Raw genomic sequence first — 12,756 nt, forward strand, 5'->3', positions numbered from 1 at the left:
TAAAATATATGTTTTTATTGATTTCAGAGAGGAAGGGAGAGGGAGAGAAAGAGAGAAACATCAATGATGTGAGAGAATCATTGACTGGCTGCCACCTGCATGCCCCACAGTGGGGACCAAACCCACAACCAGGGCATGTGTCCTTGACCAGAATCGAACCCAGGACCCTTCAGTCCACAGGCCAACACTCTATCCACTGAGCCAAACCAGCCAGGGCAAAACATATATTTTTTAAAAGCCAAAATAGTACTCAAGGCCTTTAAAACTATTTGAGTTCTTGCTATGGCTAGGTGCTAGGCCTGCTTTTAGTCATGCTCAATGACAAGGTTACAGACAGCACCATACAAAAACAGTTGGGTTTGGGAGGCTAGATAATGGCCTCACAAAGATGACCACATCTTAAAACTCCTACTGTCACATAGGACAAGGGGGTTTTATTAAGTTATGGGTCTTGAGAAGGAGAAATGATCCTGGATTATCCAGGTGTGAGCCCAATGTAACCACAAGGGTTTTGGGTTTTTTTTAAATATATTTTTGTTAATTTCAGAGAGGAAGGGAGAGGAGAGACAGAAACATCAATGATGAGAGAGAATCATTGATCAGTTGTCTCCTGCACACCCCACACTGGGGATCGAGCCCGCAACCTGGGCATGTGCCCTGACCAGGAATCAAACCGTGACCTGGTTCATGGGTCAATGCTCAACCACTGAGCCACACCGGCCGGGCCCACAGGGTTTTGGTAAGATCAGAGTATTAGATGTGACAATTGAAGCAGGGGGTTGAAGTGATTCAGGAGTCATGAGCCAAGGAATGCAGATGGAAAGGATAAGGATAAGGAAATTGACTGTGCTCTGAAATCTCCAGAAGGAATTAGCCCTGCCAACATCATGACTTTAGCTCAGTGAAACTAATTTTGGATTTTTATCTCCAGAACAGTAAGAGAATAAATTTACATTGTTTCAAGTAACTATAGCAATAGAAAGTGGATACATACATGGCAGGACTGGAGTGAAGGAGAAGGTGTGAGTAAGGGAGCAGAGTGAGAGGGGTGTGTGTGTGTGTGAGAGAGAGAGAGAGAGAGAGAGAGAGAGAGAGAGAGAGAGAGATGACAGGAGTCTCAGGAGCAGGCGGATCAGGCTCTCCTGGACAAAGAGCCACTGCTACCACCACAGGTACTCCCCCAACGAGCACGGCTATGGCTCATAAACCAGGTACTCCCCCATCCTGAAGGGGGGAGCTGCAGTGGCTAGGAACACAGCCTTGCCACCACCCAGTCTAGCCTTGGACACCCCTCCCCCAGCCCCACTCCCTGACCAAGCAGTGAGTGGAACACCAGCGGGACCTCACACATCCCCCCACAGACCCGAGCTCCTGCAGCTGACACCTGCAGGACCAGGTCCATGGGGGAAGGGAGTACAGCTCAGAACAGAGACAAGACGTGAAACTCAAGGCAGACCCAGCCTCTGGGCTGAGTCCCTGACCACTAGACTACTAGGGGCTTCAACCTCTCAGACCTCAATCAGGTTGCACAGGGCCGGAAAGGGAGTGACTCACACTGGCCTACACTAGACCAGCTTCCAGGAAGCCCAGGATAGACACACCAAGGGATCAGATTCAATTTTTCAGAGCAAAATTCAGAGAGCCCCACAAATAGCAGACCCAAAGGTCTTTATATGAGTGTGTGTGTGTGTGTGTGTGTATGTGGATTTTGGGGGTTTGTATGTGGATTTTGGGGGTTTTTTGGTTTGCCCCTTTTTCTTTTTTTCTTGCATATCTCTAATTTCTCTCTTTCCTTTTATTACATTATTAATTTTTCTTATCTTGTTTTTCTCTTTTTTCTCATTTTATTCCATTTTACTTTTCCTATCTTAATCTTAATATATCCATTATTAATATGTTTTAAATTAATTATTATTATTTCAATTATTTTCTGTTTCATTTTCTTTTTTCCTCCTATACTAGTTCTTTTAGCTTCCTTCTTGCTTCCATATTGCCATTTTTTTGTCTTCTTTCTCTCTTTTTTTTTATATTCCCTCCAAGTCTTTAGTCACATGTCTTACAGTCTCCTTTTTATTTTTTATTTGCTTTGCTTTTTTCCCCCTTCTAAGTCTTTCCTGTTGTTGTTGTTGCATTGATTTGGGGGGTGTTTTTGTTTTGGTCCTGTTGTGTCTTACTCTGTTCTGTCAGCACCTGTATAACAGCTAGCACAATGATATTGGGGTTGAACCTCACTGGTAACAAGTTGGAGGGGAGATCCCTCCCATGAAAGGAACATCAACAATCAAGTCCCAATTACAACAGGAGAGCCCAAATAATGCACACAAGGGGCATTTCTAAAACATCCAGCTCAGGTGAAAAAAGAGAGTGCACCACTAGACTCAAGATACTTTCTACATAAGGGAGGCATAGCAGTTCTATCTACTTCATAGAAACAAATACAAAGAGACAGCTAAATGGTAAGACAATGAAACAACCCCCAAATGAAAGATAATAAGGAATCTCCCAAAAAAGAACTAAATGAAATGGAGGCAAGCAACCTATCAGACATAAAGTTCAAAGTAATGGTTTTAATGGTGCTTAAGGAGCTTAGTGAAAATTACAAGAAACTCTGTAGGAACTATAGCAGCATAAACAATGAAATGAAACCATTAACTAGAACCAGACAGAAATGAAGAATAACATACCTGACATCAAGAACACACTGGAAAGAATTAAAATTAGATTTGATGGAGCAGAGAATTGAATCAGTGATTTGGAAGACAAGGTCAAAATAAATACCCAATTAGAGCAGCAAATAAAAAAATTAAAAAGTCAGAAGAGAGCTTAAGAGAGCTCTGGGACAATATTAAAGGTAACAATATCCACATGATAGGAATACCAGAAGGGAAGAAGGTGAGCAAGGAACAGAGAACCTGTTTAAAGAAATAATGAGAGAAAACTTCCCCAACCTGGTGAAGGAAAATGTCACACAAGTTCAAGAGGCACAGAGTCCCAATTAAGATGAACCCAAGGAGACCCACACCTAGACACATCATAATTAAAATGGCAAATGTTAAAGACAAAAAAAGAATCTTAAAGGCAACAAGAGAGACAGAAAATTGCCTACAAATGAGTTCCCATTAGAATGTCAGCTGATTTCTCACTAGAAACACTTCAGGTCAGAAGGGAGTGGCATAAAGTATTCAAAGTAATGAAAAGCAAGGGCCTAAATCCAAGACTCTGTATCCAGCAAGGCTATCATTTAAAATTGAAGGTAAAATAAAAATTTTCCAGACAAAAAAAGGTTAAAGGAGTACATTACCACCAAACCAGCAATGCAAGAAATGTTCAAGGGAATGCTTTAAGAGGAAGAAGAAAAGAACAGAGAGTAGATCATAAGCATAAAGAAACTAAAAATAGCAATAAGTAAATACCTGTCAAAAATAACCTTAAATGTAAATGGATTATATACTTCAGTCAAAAGACATAGGGTGACTGAGTGGATAAGAAAACATGACCCATATATATGGTCTCTACAAGAGATCCAACTCAGAACAAAAGATACACACAGATTGAGAGTGAAGGAATGGAAAAATATATTCCATGCAAATGGAAAAGGAAAAAAAGCTGGGGTAGCAATCTATATATATAAAAGGCTAATATGTTAAGTGTCCCTCCTACCGTCCGACTGGTTGCTATGACATGCACTGACCACCAGGGGCCAGATGCTCAACGCAGGAGATGCCGAGCTGCAGTGACTTGGCAGCGGTGGTTCTCGGGTGATGCACCCCAAAACCAGAGAGGAAGCAGCCCGATTCCTTGTGGGGCCACACGATTCCACCTTTGGCCATGGGTTATATTGTTACTGGGGCACTGTTGGCCCCAAATCTGGTTTACTGCACACTTGCATTTGCGTTCCACACCCTGTATAACAGCAACTTTGCAGAGTGCCCTCTCGCACTCCGGGACCCCTCGGGGGATGTTGAAGAGCCAGTTTTGGCCCAATCCCCACAGGCCAGGCCGAGGGGCCCCACCTATTGGAGGGACCCCACTCTGCAGATGCCGGGGCGGGACTACGGGAGGTTGGCTCCAGGGTGTGTCTGGCCCTTCTCGCCCAGTTCCGCCCCGCCAGCCACCTTCTAATTAATTTCCTTTCAATGTGCACGAATCCATGCACCAAGTCACCAGTACTCATATAAGACAAAATAGATTTTAAAATAAAGTCCATAACCAGAGACAAAGAAGGCCACTTCATAATATTAAAGGGAATGATTCAACAAGAAAATATATCCCTTGTAAATGTATATGCACCCAATATAGGAGCACCCAAGTACATTAAAAAACTCTAGATGGACTTTAAGGGAGAGATTGAGAACAATATAGTCATACTAGAGGTCTTTAACACCCCACTGACATTAATGGATATATCTTCCAGACAAAAAATCAATAAGGAAACAGAGGCCTCAAATGACACACTAGATCAGATGGATCTAACTGTTATTTACAGAACATTTCACCTCAAAGCAACAGAATATACATTCTTCTCAAGCACACAAGGAACATTCTCAAAGATAGACCACATGTTAGGACACAAAATAAGACTATACAAATTCAAGAAGATTGACATGATACCATGCATCTCAGATCACAATGGCATGAAGTTAAAAATCAATGACAATAAAAAACAAAACACTCAAATACATGAAGGCTAAATAGCTTGTATTAAACAATGAAAGGGTTACCAATGAGATCAAGCAAGAAATTAAAAACTTCCTGGAAACAAAAGAAAATGAACACACAACCACCCAAAACCTATGCAAAAGGAGTTCTGAGAGGGAAATTGATAGCACTACAGGCCTACCTCAAACAACAAGAAAGAGCACTAACACTCTGTCTAACCCTACAGCTAAATGAATTAGAAAGAGAACTTCCAAAGGAAGTGGAAGGAAGGAAATAATAAACATTAGAGCAGAAATAAATGACATAGAGACTTAAAAACACAGTAGAAAAGATCAATAGAACCAAGAGCTGATTCTTGAAAAGATAAACAAGATTGATGAACCCCTAGCCAGACTCATCAAGAAACAAAGGGAGAGGACCCAAATGAATAAAATCAGAGATGAAAGGAGCAATATAACAACAGACACCACAGAATACAGAGGATTGTAAGAAAATACTATGAATATGCCAACAAACTGTACAACCTGGGTGAAATGGACAAATTTATTGAAACATACAATCTTCCAAAACTCAATCAGGAAGAATCAGAAAACCTGAGTAGGCCAATAACAACTGATGAAATTGAAGCAGTAATTTAAAAACTTCCAGCAAACAAAAGTCCTGGACTGAATGGATTTACAGGTGAATTTTACCAAACATTCAAAGAAGAGCTAACACCTATCCTCCTCAAACTATTCCAAAAAATTCAAGAGGAAGAAACACTCCCAGGCTCTTTTTACGAATCCAGCATTACCCTAATTCCAAAACCAGAAAGAAAATTACAGGCCAATATCCCTGATGAACACAGATAATAAAATCCTCAACAAAATATTAGCAAATCAGCCCTAGTGGGTTTAGCTTAGTGGATAAAGCATCAGCCTACAGACGGAAGGGTCCCAGGTTCTATTCCTGTCGAGGGCACATGCTTGGGTTGTGGGCTCGGTCCCCAGTAGAGGGCGTGCAGGAGGCAGCCAATCAATGATTCTCTCTCATCATTGATGTTTCTATCTCCCTCTCCTTTCCTCTCTGAATTCAATTTAAAAATATTTTTTAAAATATTAGCAAATCGGATCCAGCAATATATTTAAAAGATCATACACCATGATCAAGTGGGATTTATTCCAGGGATGCAAGGCTGATACAATATTCACAAATCAATAAATGTGATACATCACATAAACAAATTGAAAAATAAAAACCACATGATCATATCAATAGATGCAGAAAAAGCATTCAACAAAATCCAGCACTCCTTTTTTTTTTCTTATATTTCAAACAGACAAATTAGTATCACTTACGGCATCTTAAGATAAACTGCCTTTGAACAGGAGCTTCCTTTCCAGTACTTTGATGTCTACAAGTCGTATCTAGAAAGGTTACTACTGTGGAAAATGAAGACTGCTTAAATCGAATGGGGGAGGGGTGGGCCTGTGGTTTTCTTTTTGATTAGTTGCTGTAACACTGTCCTTCAGGTGGCTGAGGGAGTGATATATTATCACTAGTCATCATTAGGTGCCGAAGCTCGTGCAGGACATGTTTGATACTATATGAACGATGCCATTTCTCTAGCACTAATACGGCCCTTGGGTCCACCACTCCATTAGAACTATTAACTCCATTCATATTAATTTTTGTTACAAATCCTACAATGGGGGGTACTTCAGGGTATTTAGGTCCACATTCTATTATTTTAAGGCTGTACATTCGGTTTTCATAAACTGTTCTTGGAGGCCCAATTATTATCCCTGTCCATCTTGTAAGTGTCGTCATCTTCTACACCCCAACTAATTGTGCAATCTCCTCCGCCTTTCTGGCCTTCTTCAAGTTCTTCCAACAGTCGAAAATTGCAAGGGACTTTTACTGCCAAGCCCGTGCTGGCTGCCATCTTGCGTCACTGTCGCTCGAAGGCCGGCCTTCACTTGAAGTTTGACCGTTCTGTGGGTTGGACGTTTTTCTGGGCTCAAATCAAGGTATTGGCAGGGCTGTGATGTTTTCTGAAAGTTCTGAAGGCGAGACTATAACGGTTTGAGCTCCTGTTAGTTTCTGTTGCTCTCCCAGCACCCTTTTTTGATAAAAGCTCTCACTAAAGTAGGAATAGAGAGATCATACCTCAAGATATGACATATACCCAACATAATACTCAATGGGCAAAAACTAAACATGTTTCCCTTAAGAAGAGGAACAAGACAAGGATGTCCGCTTTCATCATTCTTATTCAACATAGTACTGGAAGTCCTAGCCACAGCAATCAGACAAGAAGAAGTAATAAAAGGTACCCAAATTGGCTTATCGCAACATGGCAGCCAGCAGAATGGCAGTGAGGAAAAGAGTGTGAGTAAAGGAGTGCAAGGAGAGTGTGTGGACATGTGTGGTGTGTGGGGGGGTGAGTGAGGGACAGTTAGATCTCGCAGAAGTCTTGGGGACTGGCGGATCAGGCTCTCCTGGACAGGGAGCCGCTGCTACTGCCACAGGCACTCCCAGGCTGGGCATGGCTCTGGCACAGAGACCATGCCATCTCAAAAGGGGGAGCAGCAGAGGCTAAGAGTGCAGCCAAACCAACACCCAGACTGGCCTGGGACACCACCCCCAAACCTGCGCAGTGAGCTGCTCATCAGCCATAATTTGGAAGGGACCTCCACTGCGCCCCCTCAGTGAGTGCCACACTACCTCGCTGCAGGCTCCCAGATGTGCACGGTGAGTGCCCAGAGAGACCTCCTGCACCACCCCACCCAGGCCCCAGGACCTGCATGCTGTGAGTGCTTGCCAGAGGCACCTCGCACAACACCCTACCCAGACCCCGGAGCTGCACTATAAGTGCATGCCAGACGCATCTTGGCACCACCCTGCCACAGGCGCTGGAGCTACACAGTGAACTGCTTGCCAGAGGGCTCTGGGACCTCACAAGGAGTTGCACACCAAAGGAACTGTGCAAGTGCCCCCGCCAACCCTGAGCATCTACAGCGGACACCTGAGGGACAAGATCTGTGGGGAAAGGGAGAACAACTCAGAGCAGAGACAATAAAGGTGTGAGACTCAAAGCAGACCCAGCCTCTGGGCTAAGGAGTACCTGACCACTGGGCCGCTAGGCACTTCAACCTCTTGGACCTCAAACAGTTGCCCAGGGCCAGAAGAGACAGCAACTCACATTACATAGAAACAAATACAAAGGGACAGCAAAAATGGGGAGACAAAAGCAATGCCCAAAGGAAAGAAAAGGGGAAATCACCAGAAAAGGAACTAAATGAAATGGAGGCAAATAATTTGTCAGATAAAGAATTCAGAGTAATGGTTATAAAGATGCTTAAACATCTGACAGAATTACAAGCAGCTCAATGAGAATTATAAGAAGCTGAATGAGAAATTCACCAACATGGATAAGAATCAAGAGGAAATGAAGAAGAAAAAAAACACGAGGAAATGAAGAATGACATAGCTCCAATAAAGAACACCCTGGCAGGTTTCAACAGTAGACTAGAAGAAGATGAGGACCAAATCAGCGAGTTAGAAGACGGTAGGAAAATAGCACCCAGCCCTGGCTGGTTTGGCTCAGTGGATGAAGCTTCAGCCTGCAGACTGAGGGGTCTTTCTTGGGTTCGATTCCAGTCAAGGGCACATGCCTCGGTTGTGGGCTCAATCCCCAGTAGGGGGCATGCAGGAGGCAGCCAATCAATGATTCTCTCTCATCATTGATGTTTCTCTCTCTCTCCTTCTCCCTTCCTCTCTGAAATCAATAAAAATATATTTTAAAAAAAGAAAAATAACACCCAATCTGAACAGCAATTGGAAAAAAAGGGGGGGGTAGGCAGAGAGCTTAAAGGAGCTTTGGGGCAACATGAAAGGAAGCGACATCCTCATAATAGGGGTGCCAGAAGGAGAAGAAGCTGAGCAAGGAATAGAAAACCTGTTTGAAGAAATAATGACAGAAAACTTCCCTGACGTGGGGAAGAAAAAAGGTCACACAAGTCCAAGAAGCACAGAGTCTCAAACAAGATGAATCCAAAGACTCACACCAAGACACTTCATAATTAAAATGGTGTCAAAGACAAAGAATCTAAAGGACTGCAAGAGATAGAAAGTTACCTACAAGGGACCTCCCATTAGAATATCAAATGATTTCTCAACAGAAATGCATCAGGCCAGAACGGAATGGAATGAAATATACAAAGTCATGAAAAGCAAGGGACTGAATCCAAAAATACTCTATCCCACAAGGCTATCATTCAAAATTGAAGGTGAGATCAGGAGCTTCACAGACAAAAACAGGCTAAGAGAGTTTATTACCACCAAACCAGCAATGCAAGAAATGCTAAAGGGAGTGGTGTAAGAAGAAGGAATAGAAAGAGAGGGAGAAACGCAGAATAGAATAAAAATGGGGTGGGTGTGGGCTGTGGTTTCCCTAGGGCGGCTGCGGCCCTGCAGGGAGAGATGGAGACCCTGAAAGACAAGACCCTGGAGGAGCTGGAGGAGCTGCAGAACGACCAGGAGGCCCTCAACCGGCTGGCCCAGGAGTCCCCTGAGGTCTAGGACCTGCAGCTGGAACGAGAGATGGCACTGGCCACCAAAAGCAGCCTGGCTGAGCGGAACCTGGAGTCCCAAGGCCCCTGGAGATCAGCCGCTCAAACCTTTCGGAAAAGTACCAGGAGCTCCAGAAGCTCGCAGAGCGATGCCAGGAGCAGAAGGAAAAGCTGGAGAAAGTCTAGTCGGCGCTGCAGCCGGGGACCTTGTTAGACCTTCTGCAGGTCGAAGGCATGAAGGTAGAAGAGTCTGAGCCATGGCTGTCGCACCTGCGGCGGGTTCGTGGAGAAGCTCCAGGACGTGGTGAGGAAGCCCAGAACTTCCCTGGAGCCCGCGGGCGGCGGTGGCACCCCTCCTCTCCGCCCGCCTCTCCCATCTCGCCCGGCCCCCCAGGCGACCCCCCTGCAGCCGAAGAGCGGCCACCCCGCCCGGCAGCCGGCAGGGGTGCCTCCCTGCCCTCTGCCCTACAGCCCGTCTCCGGAGTTGCCCAAGGGCCCCACCACCCAGGGTGCCGCAGCCAGCGCCCTTCCCCGTGGTGTCCCAGCCCCCCTTTTCCTACAGCGGACCTTTGGGCCCCCCTTTCCCGTCAGCCCAGCCGGGGCCCAGGGCTGCTGGAGCTACTCTTGGTCCCCACAGAGGACACACCGCCCTGGCCTAGCGATCCCGCGCCCGCCTCTGGTGCCTCTGGCCCCGGGTACCCCTTGGCGGGGCCGGACTCCCAGTCCTGGTTTATCCTCTACAGCCCTCCTACCCCTCGGGGGCGGGACACCTCCTTACCCGACGCAGCCCCAGCTCCCCAGCTTCCCCGGGCCAGTCCCCGACCGCTGGACCCCTCAGGCTCCGTACCCGCAGGGCCGGCCCCTCCCACCGCTTCCCGCAGCCTCGGGGTCCTGCCTGGCCTGGGTACTAGACTGGGCCCTGGCCTCCGCCCTTCCCTACTTCCACTTGAACCACAGCCTTTGGCCCACCCTCTGCTGAGATGCGCGGTTCGATTGAAGTGGAGTTGGCTCTCCCCAAGGACTTGGGGGGGCCCCCGGCTGGGGGCCAGCAGGCCCGGAAAGGCCGGGGGCGGTCACAGCGCAGACTGGCTTAGCCTGTCGGGTGCTGCCAGGCGGCGAGGCCAGCGCCTCCCCGTGGCGTCTGCAGGAGCCACTGTGCACCCGCGACTGTCCGCTGTGCCTGCAGACGGACCTGAGCCGTGCGCTCGGGTCTGGGCTCTGCCCCTGCTCTCTCCCCGCCCCAGGTTTGGCATATTCCATGTGGGGCCACACCAAGGGGTGCAACACTTTGTGTCTCTCTGGTCCATTTAGGGATCTCCTGCCCCACGCACCATGGTCAAGGTTGGGTCACAGGGAGAGAACAGAGTTAGGAAAACACTTCATGATTTTTAAGTCAAAAAGCCATAATTGAACTCTGACAGGCTGGTGTCCGATAAACGTGTGCTGTGTGCTGACCTGAGTGCCAGTAGCTGAGCCATCGCAGTGAGAAGACGGGATTGTGAAGGTGGACCCCAGACCTCGCCTGGGCTGGCTGGAAAGTCCTGAGAGTATCTTGGACCTTCTGGCTGGACAGGAAGGTCACATTTAGGAGTGGGGGGGGGGGGGGGGCAGGTCGCCTACCGAGCCACCCGCTCTTCTCTGGGGACCTCCGCTTCCGGTTGGCTTTTTCCAAGGCCCACCCCATCCGTCCACCCTTTGCAGTGGTTCTCAACCTTCCTAATGCCGCGACCCTTTAATACAGTTCCTCATGTTGTGGTGACCCCCAATTTCATTATTACAAATTGAACATAATTAAAGCATAGTGACTAATCACAAAAACAATATGTAATTATATATGTGTTTTCCGATGGTCTTAGGCGACCCCTGTGAAAGGGTCGTTCCACCCCCAGGTTGAGAACCGCTGCTTTAGTGCCTTGAATCTCATTCGAAGCAGCCCCTCCCTCATCTCCTTCCTCTGGCTCCCGCGATGGAACTCCCCCACCCCCACATCTCTCGGGAGACAGACATCTAAAGACGCCCTAACAATGACCTCCTAGTGGTGCTAGAAACATCGTTGCCATGTCGTTGTCTGGGTCTTTGCATCTCTCTTGTCTTCAGAATGTAAAGGGCAAGGACTGTGACTCCGAGCACGCAGCCCCCAGCACATCGGAGGTTGAAGCATGTTAGGTGATAAAAGCCATGGTAGACCAAAGATGGTGTGATGCACAAAGCATGAGCTTGGTGGTTCCAGATGTGAACCAGGTCTCAAGGGCAGACCCTGGAGCTGCTATCTGTTAGGACGGCATATGTGCCTTGAAATTTCCACTACACCAGCACCTGGTGCCTGCCCGCTCCCAGCTTGCGTGCCATCAGTGGGTGTGCGGGCAAGATGCTTGATTCTCGATGTGGGTTCCTTGCCAATTGTGCTTGCTTCTCATAAGTTATTTATAAAAAGCAATCACTAGCGTTGGCCTGCGGACTGAAGGGTCCCAGGTTCGATTCCGGTCAAGGGCATGTACCTTGGTTGCAGGCACATCCCCAGTGGGGAGTGTGCAGGAGGCAGCTGGTTGATGTCTCTCTCTCATTGTTTCTAACTCTCTATCGGTTCCTTGCCAATTGTGCTTGCTTCTCATAAGTTATTTATAAAGAGCAATCACTAGCAGGACGGTGGCCATGGAAGTCGGAATCCGCTAAGGAGTGTGTAACAACTCACCTGCCGAATCAACTAGCCCTGAAAATGGATGGCGCTGGAGCGTCGGGCCCATACCCGGCCATCGCTGGCGGTCGGTCGGAGACAGGGGGACGGGAGCACAGGGCGCTTCGGCGTCCGGCCCACACCCGCACCATGCTACGCCGCGAGAGTAGGAGGGCCGCTGCAGTGATCCTTGAAGCCTAGGGCGCGGGCCCGGGTGGAGCCGCCGCAGGTGCAGATCTTGGTGGTAGTAGCAAATATTCAAAAGAGAACTTTGAAGGCCGAAGTGGAGAAGGGTTCCATGTGAACAGAAAAAAAAAAAAAAAAAGAGCAATCACTAATGGACTCTGCTGGTTTGAGTGCCTCAGAACTGGACAAACGACCACTTATGTTGCATAAATAATTGCCAATAAACTGAGGAGCTCTGTAAAAAAAAAAAAGAATAAAAATGGCGCCAGACTGGTATGGCTCCGTGGTTAATCATCAACCTATGAACCAGGAGGTCACAGTTCGATTCCCGATCAGGGCACATGCCCAGGTTGTGGGCTCAATGCCCAGTGTGGAGCATGTAGAAGGCAGCCGATTAATGATTCTCTTTCATCACTGATGTTTCTATCTCTTTGTCCCTCTCCCTTCCTCTCTGAAATCAATAAAAAATTTAAAAGTTAAATAAATAATAAAAATGGCAACAAACAAGTACCTATCAATGATAACCTTAAACATAAATGGATTAAATGCCCCAATCAAAAGATACAGCGGCTGAATTGATAAGAAAACATGACCCATATATATGGTGACTACCACCTCAGAACAAAGTACACAGACTGAAAGTGAAGGGGTGGTATAATTTTTTCAGGCAAATGGAAATGGAAA

General features: G+C 46.8%; 2 pseudogenes; one reads left to right on the plus strand and one right to left on the minus strand.

The window, feature by feature from the left end:
- Positions 1-6,144: 6,144 nt before the first annotated feature.
- LOC102439454 lies at positions 6,145-6,583 on the minus strand (annotated as a pseudogene).
- A 2,525-nt stretch (positions 6,584-9,108) lies between these two features.
- Positions 9,109-10,123, plus strand: LOC106698827 (annotated as a pseudogene).
- The last annotated feature ends 2,633 nt before the right edge of the window (positions 10,124-12,756 follow it).

Source organism: Myotis lucifugus, unplaced genomic scaffold (assembly GCF_000147115.1).
Source record: "Myotis lucifugus unplaced genomic scaffold, Myoluc2.0 scaffold_244, whole genome shotgun sequence".
NCBI lineage: Eukaryota > Metazoa > Chordata > Mammalia > Chiroptera > Vespertilionidae > Myotis > Myotis lucifugus.